We start from the raw sequence: 19,015 nt of genomic DNA, 5'->3' as shown, positions 1-19,015 counted from the left end.
TATCATCTTTGAAGCCTCTGATGAAGTCCAGGAAGTTTTTGATGAACTCTTCCACAACTTCTACTGGAACTTCATTGGATTCACCACACAAGAATTTCTGGGAGCTCTCAAGTCGCAGTTTAAATTTCTCAAGCCAACCACTTGATGCTTGGAAATCTGCCACCCCGAATTCCTGTGTGAATTTTTTAGCAACTTCTTGAATCATAGGCCCGGAGATTCGGGCATTGACTGCACTCATTTGTTTGAACCAGCTTAATGTGGCTTTATTGACTTAATCGAGGGAAGTTTTCCTCCTTTTCCACTGTAGGTCTCTGCTTTCCTTACCATATCTCTCCAAGTACTCATGTTTACGTTTTTGGATGTTGCTAACACCAAAATGTTCCGCAGTCTTTATTTGGCTGCTGCTTTCCAGAAAATGCAGAAGATCAACCTTTTCCTTCAATGTCAGCTCTTCAAAAAGGAAAAGTATGACCTCATTTACGTGAACGTGCACTTAAACGAAAGTGCACTTTTGCAAATACCGGTTCACCGAACCGGTAATATTAACAAAAAAATATCCACAGCAGCACTGAAGCACGCTACAGTGGGGATTAGTAGTGCATTTTTTGGAGTTAGTATATATAAATTAGCAGGGGTGTTGGGGGTGCAGGGGGCTTGCCTGCAAAAATGCCTTTGTAGTTTTTTTTTTTTTTGTTAATGTTACCAGTTCAGTGAACTGGTATTCACGAAAGTGCACTTCTTTTAAGTGCACTTTCGTGTAAATGGGGTCGTACTTTTCCTTTTCGAAAGAATGAGCTTTCGACAAGAAAAACTGGATCCATATAATATATAATATATATATATATATATATATATATATATATATATATATATATATATATATATATATATATGGGTCTACTTGATATGGTCGACATTTCACAATGTCGAAATTCATATCGCCGAGACCATATGATCGACATTTGAAATGTCGACCATACAAGTAGAACATAAAAAAACAAAAACAAACTTACCTTAATGCTGCTAGCAGGGGGGCTTTGCCCCTCTGCACCCCCCACCCCTCGGAACTTAAATATACCAACTCCGAGATCGCACTACAGTGCAAAAGTGGAAATCTTTCCATTCCGCACTATGGGGAAGATGCCGGTTCCCCATGGGCGACATTTCAAATATCAATCATATGGTCTCAGCCATATGAATGCCGATATTCTGAAATGTCGACCATTCGAAGGGGACCCATATATATATATATATATATATATATATATATATATGTGTGTGTGTGTGTGTGTGTGTGTGTGTGTGTGTATATATGTATATATATAAAGACTGAACTTCACTTCCCCATTCATTTTTTGTAGTTTTACAGGTCTTTTTGTCTTCTTATAGGTAAATGCTATGCAGTTAGTCTGCAGACTGCTATTACATGCCTAACAAATATCCAGATAGTGACTAAATGTGAGAATCAAACCCTGTACCTTGCATTTGGTTAGGTAAACACCTTAACTATTATGCCAGTCCTGTGCTGCCTCCACTAGAGATAGCTGTATTATCTACAGCAAGGCAAATGTTCCACCCCAGCTTCTCTGGAATGTTGCTTATGTTGATACTGAGGAGTTCTGGTTCCTGAACTGTACCTGTGGTACTGAAGTACTCACCCTCATATTGCTGGAGGTGCTACCGTTGTCCACCACCCTCTTCTTTTATATTTTAGTGGGATTGTTGCTATTGTTAAGCAGGGTCTTATGTGACACCCTTCTCTCCAGACGTTCTGACTTAATTTTTATGTAGCAGCATGGCAGTACACTTATAGCTTTTTGGTAATGCACACTCTCAATACTATGCCTTGATCACACTTTTAACCAACCATTCAGATAAGTTTGAAGACTCATTTGACTGATTTGCCATACTTAGCACAAAAAACAACTTTTCCTAAATATTTCTTTCTGAAGCAATTCTTCTGCCTTCCCCATTGCTGAAGTAAACTTGACCGACAATATTCCTCTCAACTGTTCCTATTTTGGAGGTACATTATTATTTTCAGGCCTGATTTTCCCCTGCAAAGGCTGTTCCTATTTTTGGAGGCATGCCGTTATTTTCGGGCTTGATTTGCCCCTTCACACAATTTTCTAAATCTCCATCATATGTCTAGTACACAGAAAACACTACATGACTAACATGGTAACATACTAGTGGCACCAATAATTTAAATAAATTGCTACACTGTCTCTTTGATAACATGATCATATTTTACCATCATTTTTGTTATGCTCTGTTTGTTAAACATGTTTCTGAGTAGTATCCTACATTCTTTCTGGAATCAGGAAGAATTATGTGATATTTTTGTTTTCAAATTTTATGTTAAATAGATATCCAGATTTTTAGTAGGAATTTCTTACTTTTCAAGGGCCTTTGTTCCTGTTTTCAGAATCTGCAGGGTAACAGGTATGGCTGTAGATGAAGCCAATTGCCACCTTATAACTGCCATGCAGGAGAGTAACAGTGACCTTTTCTAGTCATTCACCTTTCATCACCTTTCCAGGGATGTCAAAAAATGTGACGAAAGGACCAGAACAATCCCCTATGAGTGTCTGTAAGGTTCATTCCATCATTCTTAGCATTTCCTTATTTATAGATTCGTCTTCCCTCTCCTATTTTTTTTCAGCTGAGAATGGAATTAAATCCACATAATTATATGAAAAAATAGGCATTGATGATCGTTAAATGCAGCCAACGCCATCTCCTGGAGTTTTCCTTTAGTCTTCAGTGGCTAGCTAGATATTTCTACTTCCTGCAGCTGATTTTTTAAATTGTATTTTGAATGTAAAGCTGCACTGACCTCATTTCTGTTGTGTACCTGGAAATTCCTTGTGATCTGCTGGGGTCCTGCTTTACAAAGACATCCAGTCTGTTGTCCTTTTTGCCATTTTCTGCAGTTTGAAGCATATCTTGTTGGTTCCCCTGGGAACGCCTTTAGGAGTAAGGCTGTATTAAACAGTTCACCAGAGGAAGGAAAGAGAGTATATGGTCCATAGTAACTCTTTGCGTCCTACTGTGTGCTGCTTAGTAGTGGATAGAAACTGACAGTTACAAATTATATCTATTTACCTACCTATCTGTCTGTCTGTCTATCTAGCTATCTATCTATCTATAAACACTTTTGTAGCCTGCCCTGTGTCATATATCTTACTTACAAAGATTGAGCACTGACAAATTAGATGTTATTATTATTTTGAACATTTCTGTATTATTGTTCTCTGGAACTATGTCTTTGTTGAGAAGGTCATAAGTAGATATTTTTTGATTAGTAGGAGGTATAAATGTATTAGTAGTATCAATTAATATTAATTGTACACACAAATGTTTATATATTATGTCTTTAAATTATATGGTATTTAAAATTTTAAATTTAAATTATTTTGTATTAATGTAACAATGTTACATATGTATTAGAAGTTTTTATGAAGCATTATATTTACAAAAGGCATTGGTATCCAAAAGTTTTATTAATAGGTTTTATATATACAAAAAAGGCGCCAAAATGGTAGTATAAACATCAGAGTATGTGACTGGGAGCTTGGTTCTGATGAAATCTGTCTGCGACAGATGAAAGCGCTAAACCATTTGGATTTTTACTGATTTTATACAATAAAACATATTGCACGAGCAAACTGCTGCCTTGTGTCTTGTTCAGCTGAGAATTCACATTGGTTAACTGTTTTTCGTTCTGCCCGAGTACAGGGGCGCGGATTGGAAGAAGAGATTTGGTTGGTGTGATTCAATTTTTGTTCAAGGTCACTGATAAGCCAACCTTCCTAGGCAAAGACAAAATGTTACATAAATTCCCTTAAGGCATCTGAAAATTGTTTATGTCTCCTCTCTGCTTCTTTACAGTGGTGCATGCAGTATGATCCCCTGGCTTTTTTCTTCATCTGTTTTCTAGTGCAGTGCCACAACATATTGGTTTCCTACCCCTCGATGGCCTTCATCTTGGAGATGTGGGTGTCCTGACCCTCCATGTCCTATCATGAAGGTTGAGTAAAAGAAAATGATAATTTTCCACTGGTGGATTCATGAATGGTCTCTATACTGTGTACTATAAACAGTGTATAGGTAAGACAGGTGTGCAGTCCTTGGATAGAGTCATGTGCCTATCCACAATCAAACAGTGCAGTATAGATTAACATGTATGGCATGCTGATTGCTGACAGCCTATCGTATGTGTCCAGGACTGGCAGAATGCCACAGGAAGCCCATCAACAAATTGATATGTGCAATGTGACAACAATGGCTCCAGACATGACAGTTTGTGCGCTATACAGAGACACACTTTTGCAGCTGCTATATTAGGAAGGACGATTGTGCACAAATCATGCAGGCTGTGCACTATTATAACACAGTATGCTTGTAGAGATAACAGTAAACACATTGGGAGGGCAAGTATTACCTGAGGGCTATAGTGCAGCATGAGTAGGGCAGGGATCACTATATTTGTGGTATGTCCTGGTAGTAGACAGTGCCAAAACAGGTGTGCACACCACAAACCAGTAACCCCCTTTTCTCACCTCTAACCCTTTGCATCACACTGTTATGTACAAACTGTTACCACGGACTTATAACAGCTTGTATATGTTAATGTGTAACTGTTCCATTTTAGTATGGTTGTAGGTTGCTATAGTAGGTGGTACATCAAATAAAACACTTGGTCTACAGAGAACAAGGACATTGCTTGTACTGCAGCTATACATACGTCTAACATCCTTAGCTGTATGACTGAAGGAATGTGGGGATCAGACACCCATGCATAACCATATACACCCATGTATAACCATGTACACCCATGCACAACCGTGTACACCCATATACAATCATATACACCCATGCACAACCATGTACACCCATGCACAACCACGTACTCCCATGCACGACCATGCATACCCATACACAATCATATACACCCACACACAACCATGTACACCCATGCACAACCATGTGTACCCATACACAACTGTGTACACCTATGCACAACCACATGCACCCATACACAACCATGTACACCCATATACAATCATATACACCCATGCACAATCGTGTACACTCATACACAACTATGTACACCCATGCACAACCATGTACACCTATGCACAACCATATACACCCATACACAATGATGTACACCCATACACAACTATGTACACCCATGCACAACCATATACATCCATGCACAACCATATACACCCATACACAACCATGTACACCCATGGCAGTAAGCATAGGAGGCTGCTGTTGTGCTCCACAGTATCAAATGAATGTTCAGACGTAACAAACTGCTTCTTCTTTTTTCAGCTTTTCCCAGTTAGGGGTTGCCACAACGGATCACCTGTCCACTTATGATTGGCAGTGGAGTTTTATGGTATCAAGTTGCCAGCCCAGCACCCAACCTTCCACAGAAGGCACACATATACACACACAGACACACACACACACACACACAAACACACACACACACACACACACACACACACACACACACACACACACACACACACACACACACACATACACATGCACTCACACCTAGGGCCAATTTAGAGTGTCTAATCTACCTACAGCATGTCTTTGGAATGTGGGAGGAAACTGGAGCACCCAGAGGAAACCCACATCGCCACAGGGAGTACATGCAGACTCCACACAGAAGGCACCCCAGCAGAGGATCGAACTGGAGAATGTCTTGCTGTGAGGTGGCAATGCTAACCGCTGCACCACTGCGGCTGCCCAGACTTAACAAATGGCTAAAGATGTAATATATAAATGCCAAAAATGACAAGACGCACTCAAATTCAGTTTAATAACCTATAAAACATATCACATGTCACTGGCACTTCTGCTAATGTGCTGTGTAGACTAAATACACTTACACAGCCAACAGAGTCAATTTAAATAAGAAAGCAGTTAAGCCAATAACCATAAATACATTATCAGTTAAAACAGGCTCACAGATTGGCTTGGGACACCGTTAGTAATTAAAAAAATACCCTTCCAGGAAATGTAATTGTTCAACCCATATGTATTAAACTTTAAAATAAACAATGTTTCATTATGTAATAAAGTATTCTTTATATCATAGTCATAGCCTTCCCTGTGTAATTGAACTTTTTGCTCTGATACTGTTGCTTGTCATGTGTTTACTTTGATGCCTCTTAAAAAAACACAAAAGGTTTATTTTCCTTTTTTTTGTGCTATGAACAGAAGATTATTGACTTTAATAACTGGCTTAGTTTTTGGTGTAATTTTAGGAGGATACAATATATGTCAGTGTGGAAGGACATGATTAACAAATTATGTTGTTTTACTAAGGATGGTTTACACCTCTCCACTGTAGGCTTTTGAATATTGTCTAAATATTGGCAAAAATATTGTTCTCCCTGTAGAGCCTTTTTAGGCAATACCAAATTAGCAAACCTTCCAACATAGCAAAATCTATCCAAGGAAACTTAAAGGTGCTACTGCTCAATGTCAGGAGTGTGAAAAAGAAGCTCCACTCCCTCCAAGCTCTTCTTACATTGGAGAATGCAGACATCTGTAGAGTTACCAAGACATGGTTTAAACCCAGAAACAGTACCCTGACAGTGAAAGGATTCAGTGCCTTCAACACATTTAGATCAGCAACTGCAGTGACAGAGACTAAAGCTGGAGGTGTTTTGATCTACATTGGTAACAGACATACCTCTAGGTTAGTTAAACAGGATGAGTTCCTCAACATCCGGATTACTAATAGTACAAAAGTCCCATACTATATCCTAGCAAGCTATAGGTCACCTTCTATGTCCCATGAAATGCATAGCTGATACTTAGACCCATTAGAGACACTCACCATTCAACCAGATACCATGCTCATAGGGGACTTTAATTATACCTGTATAAAGTGAGAATCCTATACAATGCTAAATTTACAGATTCAGGATGCCTGTCAACCTCTTAGTGCAAGAAATCTGGATAAAGCCCGACAAAATGGTGGGACAAAGGTCTAGAAATAGGGACATATTTTAAATATTACTCTTATAAATTTAGAAAGTTGCTAAGAGTGACAAGGTGTGTTTTAACCTACATTTCTAAAGGGTTTTAAATTTGAAACTCAAATGTATGTCATTATTTAGTGACAGTCCTCAGATTTTCCAAGTGATTTGCCAGAAAACCACAAATTGTAGGAGGAACTGACCAAAAATATGAGCCAAAAAATCTAGACATTCTGTGAAAATCTGGACAGTTGAGAGGTATGAGGTTCAGAGATTCCTACACTTTGTAAACACAAACACCTGGGACCAGTTAGTCCATATATCTACTAGTGGTACAAACAAATTGGACCTGGTACTCACATATATCCAAGAGTGCTGCACCCTCACCAGTGTGCCCTCTCTGTTATGGTCAGACCATAAAGCAGTCTACTTTGAAATAAGGATCAGTTCTGTAACCTAGCAAACCTTGTGACAGTTAGAAACTACTCCAAGGCAAACTACCTTTTATTAAGTGATAACTTGTCAAAATTGCAGGCCCCTCCAAACCCAGTTAACATAATAGCCTATGTGGAATTACTCACAGAAGCTCTGTACAACCAAGTCAATGACTGTATAGAGGCTGCTGTGTCTATCAGAAGAAAGCACAAAACTATCTCAAAAAAACAAACCACCCTGGTGGAATGCAAAATTAAACAGGTTTACAAAAGTAAAAGGTCATAGAAAAGTTATGAAGTGTAACTCCAAAAAGGATAAAAACTCTCTCATCAAACTGAGTATGCAACTAAGTAGATTAATGAAGTCCAAAAAAGCAAATTTTGAGGTAACGATAGCATCCCAGGCCAAGAGCAACCCTAAGGCCTTTATCGATGTCCAAAGATTCAAAGCCAGCACAAAACAGTATGCTTAACTGTCAGTAAATGTTGCCACATTCATGGAACTGGGAGAGACAGAAAATCTTCTGGCTGATAAATTCAGCTGCAACTTTGCCTCCTTCTCGATCATAAGTCCTATATGATGGATGAAACCTAGGTAAACTCTGATTCTGCATTGTGTTTGTGTGGTGTGCTGGTTAATACCGTGAGCTATTACAGCTTAACAGAGTGTGTTTTGATTTCCTTACCTTGAATCTGAGCTTGGTTTCTGTGGATTTTATTGGTTTTCCTTGGTTCCCTGTTTGTGAAGTCTACACATGTTACAGTAAGGTCTAACACAGACAGGTGACTGGTACCAAAGATACAGCTTAAAACTGATGTTTTACTTGCATTCTGCTTTAACATCATATTAAAACTTCAAAAGAGACCACAGCTTTGTCTCTTCTGAGTCAGGCAGAAATTTTTTCCCGCCCTCCCACCAAGTTACAGTTGCCTTGTTAAATACCATTGTCTTTCTAGTTGCCTGCCTATTATGTTAATCTGACCATATATCTCATTTCCTCTCTACTTTCACTGGCTTGTGTGAGTAATCACAAAATCATCATTTTTGAAATCCGTCCCCTTCAACTATTTAAATTTATTGGCCATCCTACTGTATTCCATAGTACCAGAATACAAAAGTGACCACCCCTTTCAATCCATCTTGCTGTTTTAAAAATAGTAACTCTCCACTAAACCTTAACTTTTTAAAAAGATAAAACTTAAGCTATCTACTTTCACATCTAGCTTCTCTAGTGCACACTGCAGTGTGCATTTTTTTTCATCTTACCTTTAAGCATCCCTCTGACTAGCACTTGCTCTAATACCTGCTGGAAAGCACTAGGAAGCCTTAAATGATACAAGAACTCAAGGAGAAATTAATAGTAGGCACTAAACAGCCTATAATTGCAAAGTACCTTGCTAAGGTAAGGGAAAACAGCTCCTGTACTTTACAAAAAAAAAAAAAAAGCACCAAACCAAGCATGTCCAAGGGTCAGCTTCCAGTGATTTCTCCTGTCCACCTGGTGAATCTGGGCATACTGGGGCAATGCAGCAATTGCCTCATGTACACAGACAACCCTCTCCTCCTGCCACCCAATGCTACAACCTGTGAGAGATGCACTTACATAGCCAGAATGGAAGCAAAGCTCTCTCCACCCAAGATTGTGCTAGACAGTCAAGAGGAGAAGGTTAACACCCACACTACACCTCAAACAACACATAGCCCTTCTAAACCCACACCACCAGCACCCACATATAGCAACACTAAATCTACGTATGCAGAGGCCCTTAACTGTAACCTGCTCAAGCAACAAGGACCTCTGAAGCTGAAACGCAAACAAACACCAATATCAACCAAAGTGTCACACAGTTCACAGCACTAGTGTGCCACCCAGCAACAGGCCCTAAGGCAAAACAACGTACCTAACACTTTAGTCATAAGTGACTATATAGTCCGGCACACTGATGTCCCACTCACCAGGTTGAACAAGGAGAAAATTACAGTCAGCTGCCTGTCGGGTGCCAGGATCCTCCACATAACGCATGCACTCAAGCCACTCCACAACAAGTAAAAATATGACTCTGTCGTTGTCCATGTTGGAGTGAATGACTTGAGACGTACCTCCCTGGACTACATGAAAAGAGGCATGGAAGAGCTCTCGGATCATGTGGCCCAGGCAGGTATGACCCTAGCCCTGTGTAGCATCCTGCCTTCGCCCAGAATTATACCACAATATAAGGACAAAATGACTGACTTCAACAATTGGCTAAGCTTCTGGTGTCATTCATAGGGGATCCAGTATCTGTCTGCCTGGGATGACATGATCGACAAACCACGATGCTTTGCCAGAGATGGTCTGCACCTGTTGCCCCTGGAATTCAGGTTACTGGCTAAGGCTATTGCCACCCCTATAGTGCCTTTTTTAGGCAAAGTTCAAAGGACAAAACCACCACCGTAACAGGTACAAGCATGCAAAATCTGAATGTAATGCTACTCAATGCTAGAAGTCTAAACCTCAAAATGCACTCTCTCGAGGCACTCCTAAAAATGGAGAACATCGATATCTGTGCAGTAACTGAGACCTGGTTCAAGGCTCCAGAAAGCACCCCTGCAATACCAGGCTACAACTCTTATCACACTTTTCGGCCACCAAACCAGGACCGAAACACTAAAGGTGGAGGAGTGTCAATATTCACCAAGGATATTCACATCACCAGGCTAGTTGCCCAACACAATGCGTCTGAAATTCTCCTGGTGCAACTAACACTAGGTAAGACTGCAATCCAAATTGTAGCTTGCTACAGATCCCCCATCATACCCCAAGATTCTCACTACACCTTTCTAAACATACTGGAAAATATTATGATAGAACCAAACACCCTAATACTGGGTGATTTTAACTACCCTGCCATTAACTGGGAAAACTACTCATATGCCAACACCTTTGCCCAACGGTTCTTGGAATTCATAAATTCCAATGCCCTGGATCAACTAATCCATAGTCCCACTAGGGGCTCCAATATCCTAGACCTGGCCATTACCAACATGGGAAATCGATGATCCACACCAATGGTCACCCCCTCGTTAGTCAGGTCTGACCATAAGCTAATCACCCTTAAAATCCACATCCCACCCCCACCCCCTAGTAAGGAAACCTCCATAAAAAACTTCTCCAAAGCCAACTTCATGCTACTCAAGTCAGAAGTGACAAACTTCATGACACCCATGCAGACAGGAACTGAAAGTTCAACTGCTGAATCCTACACTAAGGCACTGTACGAGCACATCCACTCATGCATGAATCATGCCACCCCAAATAGAACCAAGATGCTCTCATCCAAAAAAAGGAAGCCAAACTGGTGGTCCCCTGCCATAAACAAACTTTACAACAAAAGGAAGAAACTGTTGCAGAAAAGAGGAAAATCTCAGGATGCAAAAAACTCCCTTACCAGCCTCAGTAAGAAACTGAGATCCCTCATAAAATCCTCCAAAGCTAGTTATGAAAATAAAATTGCCAAAGATTCCAAGGACAACCACAAGGTATTCTATAACTATGTCAAGAATCTAAATGGCAATGCTCAGATCTGCTCTGAGCTAAAACAGAATAGCATTAAATATACTGATCCCAAGGATATTGCCAATATCCTGGCAGATCGATTCAGTGCCAACTTCACCCCCCTCTTACACCCTAAATGGCCCATCTCAATATCGGAAGATTGCCAAATTCCAGTAATAACGGCCACACAGGTAAAAAACGCACTCTCCAAAGCTGAGAATACAGCATCCATGGGACCAGATGACATCCTGGGCTGTGTACTACATGAACTACAGTATGAACTGGCACCTCACCTAAGTGTCATGTTTAATCATAGCCTCACCTCAGGTTTCATGCCCACTGAGTGGCGCAGAGCTACAGTTATCCCACTCCACAAGGGGGATCCACCTTGGATCCCGGAAACTACTGTCCCATCAGTCTGATGAGCCTTATCTGCAAGGCCATGGAGCGTATTATCATGGAACATATAAACAAAGACATTGGCAACCTTCAAACACTGGACCCCACCCAGTTTGGGTTTGTGAAGGGCCAATCTTGTCTCCTGAACCTGATTGACTTCTTTGAATCAGTCTCCAGAGCCATGGACAAGGGTAAGCTGGTCCACACAGCCTATCTAAACCTTGCCAAGGCATTTGACACCATCCCCCACTCTGGAATCATAGATAAACTTACTAAGCTGGGCATTAATCCCTACGTCACCCAATGGGTTGCTAACTGGCTTACTGATAGAACCCACACTGTAAAAGTAGCTGACTCCAAATCCAGCTCCAGACAAGTGACAAGTGGAGTACCTCAGGGTTCAGTCCTGGGACCGCTCTTGTTTGGCATCTACTTCTCTGAAGTACAGGCCAACACTAAGGGACTCTGGCTAACAAAGTTCGCAGATGACTGCAATCTGGGAGCCATTACTGAATCCCCAAATGATGTGGATATTCTACAAAAGGGCCTTATAAAACAGATGCTTGATGCCAGAGCCATGGGCTCAAGCTCAATGCCAAGAAATGTATAGTTATCCCCTTTGGGAAAAAATATGTACCCATGAATTACCATATAGGTGGCAGTACACTAAACACCGAAAGTGTGATAAGAGACTTAGGGACACAGGTGGACAGTGGTCTTACCTTCGATAACCACATTTCCACAACAGTCAGGAAATCCTTCTATGTGGCACACCTCATCACTAAGGGCTTTTCATCCAGAAAAAAGGAGGTCATTGTCCCACTGTACTCACCCCTCATTAGACCCATTATAGAATACAATGCCCTGTTTGGTATGTAGCTCTCAAGACATCTGCAACAACTGGAAAGGTGGCAGAAATACCTCACTAAAAGAATCACAGGCCTAAAGCAGATGCCCTACGCTGACTGCCTTAAAAACCTCCAGCTATACTCTGTCACATATTGTCTACTCAGAGGCAATCTCTGCTTAACATACAAGGCCATGTCAAACCCAGAGCTGTTGGACATGCTACACTTAAAGAAATTCCAATCCCTCAGAGCCACATGCTCCAGGGATCTAAACCTTGTCATCACAATAAACAAAACATGCTGGAGGGATAGGTTTCTGACCCAGAGACTCCCCAGACTTTGGAATAGATTGCCCATACGTGTCAAGCAGAGTGCCTCTTTGGCCCTCTTCAAAAGGAACCTTGACGATTGGATGGGAGAAAGGAAATTCACTGTGGGGATCACGTCAGTCGCCCTGCTAGACAAGGGTCCAGGGAAGTAAATAATGTGGGAAGAAATAGCCAGGGAGTTGTTATGGCTAGGCTTGTATAGGCCCTAGGGCTGATAGCTTAGTACCAACCTATGAACCTATGAACTCAGTGCCAAGAAATGCATAATAGTACCTTTTGGGAAGTCGGTCACCCAGGGAAACTACCACATTGATAAAACACCACTAAGCTTAGACACAGTAGTCAGGGATTTGGGGAATCATGTAGCTAATAACCTTGCTTTCAACTATCATATATCTAAGGTAGTAAGAAAGCCTGTACAATCCTAACACAGCACCACTTATGTCCTAATATGATTACAAACCCCCCTACGTCATCCTTCTAGTTCAAGCTCACCCCAGAAAGTACAGATCATTATCTTCTCCTACTGTATCAGTCTCCATTAGGTTGATACATGGTATATATCCTGATTAAATCCAGTTTCTCCTGAAGTGTATACTGGCACAGTACCAAATACTTATGCCTGTACATATATCTGTTGGTAATACCCACCTATTTTGCAATGTAAACTTCTTGAAAAATAGCTCTATCCTTTCAGTTGTTCTTTCCTCTAAATTTATGTATATCGTTGTTATCATATTGCTTTATCAAAACTGTCCTAGAAATGTAACATATAGATAACAGCTATACCAACATTTCTGTTTTTTGTATGTACCTGCATTTTTTATGTAATGTTTATAAGTCTACTCTATGTATCTTTATGGAGCTTTTCTCCCGGGCCTCAGCTGAAAATGGGCTTGTTGCCCATTTGGACTCTTCCGATTAACAAATGTAAAACAAATAAATAAATAAATAAAATACATTTTATGTCACTCAACTTATAAGTTACGGCATGGCATCTAGCTCCAGGGAAGTCATTGTGCCGCTGTACTCAGCCCTTATCAGATCCATCCTTCAGTTTAACGGTCCCTTCATTATGTACCTGACAGGCATGTGCAACAACTGCAATGTCCACAGAGGTTCCTCACAAAAAAATTATGGGTTGTTAACATAATGTCCTATGCAGATCACCTCAAAGCCCTATCACTATGCTGCTTCCTACAGACTGCTTAGAGGTGATTTATGCCTGCCATACAAGGCATCCTTGGATACCACTCTGATGGATCTTTTGCATACAAAATGAGCAGCACCAGAACTACTAGCTCTAAGGATTTAAACTTTGCTTATGACTTAACTAGGACATGTTAGAGAAACAGGTACACATCTCATAGATTCTCCATTCTCTTAAATAGGCTTCCCATTCATGTGAAGCAGAGCTGTTCCCTAACCCTATTCAAGCACAACCTGGACCACTGGATAGGAAATCATAAATTCACCACTTGTCTGACACCTATGTCTCCGAAGAACAGAGGTAACCATTAAATCATGCCCTAACTACCACCCCCCCCTTAAAATAACCTCTAAAGCTCAATAACTCGTAGGATACATTTGGGCTGCATGGCTAGGCTTATAAAGGCCGCAGTGTTTATTAGCCTAGTATACACTTATACCTATGACCATATGTCACTCATGTGTTCCTTCTTCACTCGTCTGATACCTATGTCTCTGTAAGACAGTGGCAGCCATTAAATCATGCCTTAACTAACATACAATCCTTAAAATAACCCCTAAGGCACAATAACTCGTAGGATACATTTGGGTTGCATGGTTGGGCTTATAAAGGCCCCAGTGGCTGTTAACCTACTGTATACTTATACCTATAAACATATGTCTCTCGTGCATTCCTGCAGCTACATTACCCATTACTCTGCCACATGCAAACCAGGCAGCAGGGACATCTCAGTGTATAAATAGCATTATTCATTAGCAAGTGTAATTCTGATGACTGTATTTTTTTTCTTTGTTAAGGTGAAGTTCCTTTACTGTATAAGGTCAGTTACAGTAAGATCCACAGGGATATCCCTGGGATTAAGCAGAAGATTGGCAATTTGACTGTCCCTTTTTTGTAATGACAATGTACAAAATAATTCTTTGTATTTCTACCTCTTCTGTGAGAAACAGAGATTACTTTTGGAAATATCTTTTAGATTTACATAATTAATTATACATTTCCAGCATATTTTAATCTCCCATATCATTCCTTTTCTGTCACAATGTTATGCTCTGTAACAAAATAAAGGGTAACTTTGTTCTCATTGATTGTCTTTTAAAAGGGGGTGACTCAGCTGAATTCTCCTAAACCTTGTCTAGCCTCACCATTTAAAGTGTATTGGTCATGTTCTAAGGCATGTGTTAAGTAATAGATCTTTGGAGTTAGATATAAATTCCTTACCATATACAATGCCAAATTATACATTTTTTTTGCAAAAAGTGGTTGTTTTTTCAATTTATTTTATTGGTAAGGGTGTCCCCCTGAATTTTTTTTCTCAGAGCTGAAAATCCATGCCATGACATTGTGAAAGGTTGAACCCGCAATACCTCACTATCTAAAGTAATGTATAAACTGCTTTTTCCTTGTTAAATACAACATAAGTAGTTTCTTAACTAGTTTATTGCAGATGGATCAAATCACATTGAAAATTAACATGATGATGTGGTACTGAAACCACAATGTTAATAAGATGAAACTCCTCTAAAGAAGTAAATTATTTTTAATTAACCATAATACATTTGAATGTAAATCTTTGCTTAGTACCTGCCATGGCATCATTGTGTGGGTGTGGTTATAGAGAAAAAACTGAATAAACAGTGAAACTCAAAGGTCAAACAGCATCCTATAATTTTTATTCTTTGGAAAATTACTTCAACTTTATCTTGAGGGGCACAACAGGAAAAGATATTCTTTGTAAAAAAAATATACCTTCAAATATGACCAATAACCTTTAACAATTATTTTCTGCCACTCTGATCATATTGTATAACTTCTGTAACTAACTATCAGTATCTGATAGCCATTACTTAAGAAATGATGAATAATATTCCTTGCCTCTTCAAGGAAATCTGTCCTTAGATTATAAAGAAGTTTGGTTCTTGGAACTTCTCCTCATGGGAGAGGGAACCATAAATGGTGATGGGATGACAAGTAGTAACATGTAAATGCACAGTAGTGGAGGAGGGATTTCTGTAAGGCTTAGTTATGATGTGACTATTACTACAGCCCTTTAACATGGCAAATAGCATATAGAATTTAGGCTATGAGCTACTAACTAACACCAAGGAATGGGGCAATACAGCTGCATTAATAAAAGCTCATTATTTTTTTTTATTTTGGCATTTAAATATGAGTGGGAATGTGGTCACTGCAACTCGAATTGCACATACATACATATGTATGCACATACATACACACATACAGATATTTAGCATTGCTTCTCTTTTAGCATGTCTTATTTTACCGCACAACAGAAACGTCAGCACATTTCAAAACACTTCCTCAATGCTTCACTCTTTACAGGCAATAAGTACTCTTGTAAAAATTTGCAAAGTGTTCATGTATCTGGCTGCTAAGATTGCTCTTCCATACCTCAGCACTTTGATAGGATTACTGGTCATCAGTCTTATGTAGTCTGAAATCTCATTCAGTGATGGTTCAAATTGCTGGTTAGTTTGCTAAGAGTGAGAAACTTCTGTTTGACTCATTTCTACATTTCTGTTTTCTCATGTATCTCTGATAAATCTCTAAATTTGTGTGCTTTAACTGTTTGCTTCTTTTCTTCAAGTTGCATACATGTATTTATCTCGAATAGATTCCTTTTTCCTTCCATGCAATCTTATATCTTCTTTGTGGACAACAAATTATCTGGGTTCCCTGCTTTATGAACCAAATGCTGTTTCTGGTTATTGATGTTCTCACAGCTGCTGAATTCTTGCTCTGTCTCCTGTTGTCAGATCAGATAATATCATAGTTATCTGTCATGATAAGTCTTTATTTCTCTGCTGTCTACTCTCCATACCTGTCAACCTCTTAGTGCAAAAAATCTGGACAAAAGGCTAACATAATCAGGGGACAAAGGCCGAAAGCAGAGACAGCTTTTAGATATTGCTCTTACAAACTTAGAAATTTGCTATAAAAACAAGATTTGTGTTAACATGCATTATCTGAAGGATGTGAAGTCTGAAACTTATATGTCATTATTTAGTGACTTCAATCCTCAGTGATTAGCCAGAAAACACCAAATTCTATAAGGAACTGACTTAGCAATATGAGGTAAAAATCTGGACATTCTAGGAAGATCTGGATGGTTGAGAGGTTACTCATTTCTAAAATTGCTTTGACTCTGCCTTGATTCTCTGGTATTAAAAGTGTAGTTGAAGTTGAATTATTTAGCCTTATTTTCATCAAACAATTGCACTAATCTAGCAATGACATATTCCTATACGTCAGCATTGTAAGACAAAAATCCCTGTTGTGTAGTTAGTGCTGTTTCTCATAAAATTCTGTACTGTTTGTATAGTTCTCTGTACCATGTCTGTCAGACTGATGGCAATTTGAACTTGCAGTTATTTGCTTAAACTCCTGTTCTTCCTCAAACCTTTAAATCTCTTGGGGCCAGATTCACGAAGGCTTGCACGGAGTCTAAGAGTAGAGTAAGACTCCAGCAAGCCAACATGTCCGCCGAGCAATCCAGGAACAGCCGGCAGGGGCGTGCAACTGAGCTCTCCAAACTAGTCCTACACGGACAGGGCTGGGATATGCAAATTACCTCAATTGCAGGCGAAAGCCATGCAAATGAGGTAAATGTGCGATCCAGGAAACCCGAACCTGTCCTAGTAGGAGTAGTGTTATTCGCAGAAATGTACTCAGTTGATAACTGAGTACGGTTCTGCAAATAGCAAAACGGAGCCATCTCAGCTGGGAAAAAAGCATGCATTCACAGGAGGAAGCATGCCAATGGCCAAAAATACGGCCATTGGCAATGGGAAGTGATGCAAATTAAAAATAAAATAACTTTTTTAATCCCGATTTCTGGGTTTAATCAGAGTAGCACAAGCTAAATGCGCCCCAAAAAGCATAAAATTAATAATTAAGATCCACAAATGTGGATTTCATAGCTAAAATGAATTTACAATGCAAGGGAATGGCAGGCTGAAGACAACATGGCCACCGAGTAGAGGTTGCTAAGGGGGGAAGCTCAGTCTAAGAGATGTAACTAAGCATTAGTAGGCAATCCTATGCAAATGAGAGTTATGATAGTGAATTGCAAGTTTACATAGCAAGTGAGCACAGTCAGTGGAGTGTAGGAGTAGGATAAGGGGAGTAACAGAGTAGAAGATAGGTGACATCAAGAGGGGGGTATGTATGAAAGGAGTGCAGCTCATTGGAGCAGAGTGACATGTGTCAGCTAACATTTACATAATAGTGAAAGAGGTGTGTCAACATGTAGGCCAGGTAAAGTCAAGAAATTGAAGGTGTGTAATTCTGTGGATAACACCAAAGTTTCTTGCTGAGCGTGCATGCGCACGTGTGCACGCCAGTAAACCCGAGTAAGACAGTGTGCGCGTGTGTAAGCATGTGTGCATGCGTGTAGGCTTGAGTAAGCATATGTAAGGCTGTGTAAACAATTGTAAGTGCGTTTGCGCCGGTGTGCGCACGTGTTTTAACAGGAATAAGCAAATTTTAGTCCGTGTAAGCATGTGTGTGCATGTGTGAGCTGGTGTGCACGTGTTTGCGCTTGTTTGCGCGGCGCTGCCCCTAAGGAAACAGAAAGGGAAAAGGAAGCACAACAAATAGTAGGAAGTTAACCAGGGAGTACTAGCAGAGCTAGCAGGTGAAAACAATCAGAATCAGCCAATTGCACAGGCATTACACTAGCCCAGCCCAGCACTCAAAACTCAGCAAAAAACATTCCAGTATGTATTTCTCAGATACATTGCAACACTGCAGTAAGCTAATAGAAGTGAAAACTGAAAAAGATTTACTGAGACAAAGAAATGTTAGGGGCTGCCATTGCTGTCATAAGGCGACATATGCAACATGCTGAGGGTGGTGACAATGCAAATGCTGCTGAGCAACCCACAGTGAGGAGACGGAGAAGAGTGTACAGGCCTAGGGTAACCTACCAGGGGCTACATGAGCTGGAGATAGTGGAGTGCTATAGAGTGGACAGAGACCTCATGCAGCAAATTGTTGAGCTGTGCAGGCCATGCCTCACACACAGAACCAACAGAGGGGACCCCATCCCAGTGGAAACCAAGGTATGTGTTGGCCTAAGAATATTAGCAACAGGTACCTTCCAGAGACCAACTGGCAATATGATGGGGATTTCACAGGCATCAGCATCTAGGGTACTGCACCAGTTCCTGAATGCCATGGCAGCACATGTCGGTGAGCATGTATATTTCCCCAATTCCCAT

Source organism: Protopterus annectens, chromosome 13.part0, assembly GCF_019279795.1.
Source record: "Protopterus annectens isolate FY-2018-M chromosome 13.part0, PAN1.0, whole genome shotgun sequence".
Classification (NCBI taxonomy): domain Eukaryota; kingdom Metazoa; phylum Chordata; order Ceratodontiformes; family Protopteridae; genus Protopterus; species Protopterus annectens.
This window is presented reverse-complemented; position numbering follows the sequence as displayed.